At 31.9% G+C, this 2968-nt stretch overlaps 1 long non-coding RNA gene across 2 annotated transcripts; it reads left to right on the top strand.

Annotated features, from left to right (window-relative positions):
• Window positions 1–397: 397 nt before the first annotated feature.
• On the top strand, window positions 398–2678 carry LOC112734508 (uncharacterized). 2 transcript variants are annotated; one of them, XR_011880453.1, is made up of 4 exons: window positions 398–1279; window positions 1501–1534; window positions 1930–2062; window positions 2439–2678. It is a non-coding gene; the product is annotated as an uncharacterized lncRNA (long non-coding RNA). The 2 variants fall into 2 exon arrangements; XR_011880454.1 differs by lacking the exons at window positions 398–1279; window positions 1930–2062 and having other exon boundaries at window positions 1286–1534.
• Window positions 2679–2968: the final 290 nt, after the last annotated feature.

Genomic DNA, 2968 nt, shown 5'->3' with positions numbered 1-2968 from the left:
TAAGACAGATGAGGTATACATCAGATTCAAAGGAAATGACAATGGCGGACACGTGCAGAAGTACTCCGACGTTCAAATAAAAAAGAATGTAAGATTATGAGATATATTGTATTCAGAGTAAATAGCGTACCTTTCACGTAAATAAGAGTTTTGTATTTATAAAGTTGTGCTATAAGTGGTTATTAGTATTTGCGAAACTGTTGAGGATATTAGTATGATTTTGTGGTAAATGCATCTTGATGATATTTGACTTTATACAAAAAGTCTATTAGAAAAGGAAACGTTCTTTTCTTTTGGCACGTGTTTATGTATTCTATTCAAGATTTCGAAATATAAGTATATAATTGGGTTAGATTATAGCTAATAGTTCACCTCCTAAATTATTATAATTATAATATAGAATAATTTAGAGGTTTAAATTTTTTTTTGGTTTTGTGATGAAATTATAGTATGGATATAGTTCCAGTTTCTCAGAATTTGGTCTTCTGGGGTGTCGAGGATACTTGAACGTCACTGATTCTACCTCAAAGGTTTCTTCTTTTGTTCATTCTTCAATTGACGGAATAGCTTCTGGATTTTTGTTTTTTGTTTTTTGTTGTTTGTTTGATTTATGCTATTTTAGTTGCGCTGGAAATACAAAAAGGGGGTTTCTCTTATCTTTGGAGGAAAATTGATTGGGGGTGTTCTACTGTTCTTAGTTGAGGGTTGACTATAGTCAATTTACTTTCATTGTAGATCCTATACTAACTCTTTCTAATATGAAATTGTTTGCTGCCATGTGCTTACTATGTATAGTTTGGCTGATATAATTAGATGTTCTTTGCAGGCCTAATTAATTTGGATTCATGAGCACATTATAGTTCTCTTACTAGTTATTTTCTGCAACCATTAAAATGTGCATTGGCGGCCTCTATGCCAATTGAAAGTTGGTGAGCATGTAACTACCTTTGTAAAATATGTGTCATATGACATTATGTCAGCTTCAACTTCTATTGCATTATTGTTATATTGATGTCAAATTTTTGTCAAGCTGAATTTGTGCTTTTCAATTCTGTTTCTGAATCTAAAAGGAAGTCCATAATGTTGAATAAGTGCTCTTTCTCCATTTATTAAATTGCTCATGTTTGAAGTTGTTTGTGCTTGCCAAATTGGTTTTGTTGATAAATAGTTGTTGAGTTTATTTGCATGTTTCTAGGCTCAACGTGCAGGTTGCCTGTTGAAGAAAATTATGCAAATCATTGAGTTGCGTGTTTCACATCAAGCAGAAAGTATAAAAAATGTAAGATTAACTTTATATGTTCAATGCCTCCCTAGTAACTGTTTGAGTGATTGGAACTACAGAGACCCTGCCTGCCTTCTCTCAACTTGTTCAATTCTTGAGGTGAAATGAAATTAGATAAAACACATATTTGAATTTTGGATGCTTTATATGTAATGGATATAGGTATGATTGATCCTTCCCTTGATTGAGATATGTCTGACTGTGGAACTTTGCTACAGGGAATAGAAATGCATGAGTTCTGTTGCTGAGAAGGTATTTCTTTATAGATCGTCATTTTTGTTAGAAGTTAAAACTTGAAGTTGTTATTTTCAGCATGATTAAGTAGCTCAAATTGATTGGACTGCATACTTTTTAAATTTAGTTAATACTATACTAGATACCTTTATAAAGTTGAAATTTAGCAGAACCAAATCTATTAGAATTCAAGTCACAAAATAAAAAAATCTATTTGAATTGTATGGCTGCTGAAATTAAGAATTGGCTGCTGAAAATAAATATGAACTACTAACAAGCTTTTAATGATGTTAATTAAGGTATGCATAGCAAGCAAAATAAAAGAAAATGTCTTAGTTTGGCTATCTCTTTTCATTTATTTCTCTTTATGAGAGTTAGGTAAAAAATGTGACTAATTTAACATACATTTTCAGCTTGAACAAAGTAAATTTGAGGAAAAGAAGAAACTTGCAAATTAGGATTTTTTCAGAATCCAGATCTGTGAATTGGAAGAATAAGGAGCATACTTACCTAAGTTTTGTCGATTGCCAATCTAGAGCTTTTCAGGTTTGCTTTGTTGTTTACGGTGCTTCATTTTTTATTTCCATTTTCTTTTTACTTGTGCTATATTTATATTATTTGGTACTTTATAAGAATTGAGAGCTGCAATGAAGTCTGTCAAAAATGAAGTGTTAAAAAACAAAAAGAAGCTACTCATTTCAAGTACTTTGGTAATATATATACTGTATCTCTTCAAGTACTTTATATCATTTTATGATGTGTCATGTACTATGATGTGGATGTGTGTTGTATAGTGTGTACTAGCTATTATATGTGTGATGTATATATGTTTTTATGATATGTTTCTTTTTCCTAAGTTGAAGAAGAATAAATGTAGGTGTTTATGTCTAATGTGACTTTATTTTGCATGTTAATGAAGCAGGTGCTGAGCTTTCAAATGGTAAAGTGGCTGAAACAAAAGTTCTCGAGCGTTGAGAAGAAAGAATAGCAATACCAGAAACAATCTATTCTAGCAGAGTCTAAGTTGTATTGCTCCCACGCCTGTGGAACAATTCTGTTAATAGTGTCTATTTAGTGTTTCACTGTATAAAACTAAGATCGAGACAAAGTGTATTCACTCAACTATATTGATATGTTAGCTGGTTACTTTAATTATAACTTATCTTAATTGTTGATTATCTTTTTTTATTTTTAGATTTATTTTGTAATTATCATCATTTTGGGATGTGATTATGCTTAAAAAAAATTAAATCTCAAAAAACAAAATAGGCTATGGTCACGGTAAGATAAGGTTATGGTCACGGTTTTAAGGAGGGGTGACCATAGAGGCTATGGTCACGGTGAAAAATCGTGGCCATAGATTGGGCTATGGTCATGGTTTTAAGGAGGGGTGACCATAGAGGCTATGGTCACGGTGAAAACCGTGGCCATAGATAGGGCTATGGTCACGGT

This window comes from Arachis hypogaea, chromosome 3 (assembly GCF_003086295.3).
Source record: "Arachis hypogaea cultivar Tifrunner chromosome 3, arahy.Tifrunner.gnm2.J5K5, whole genome shotgun sequence".
NCBI lineage: Eukaryota > Viridiplantae > Streptophyta > Magnoliopsida > Fabales > Fabaceae > Arachis > Arachis hypogaea.
Note: the sequence above shows the minus strand (reverse complement) of the source record. Positions and strands in the feature narration are given on the sequence as shown.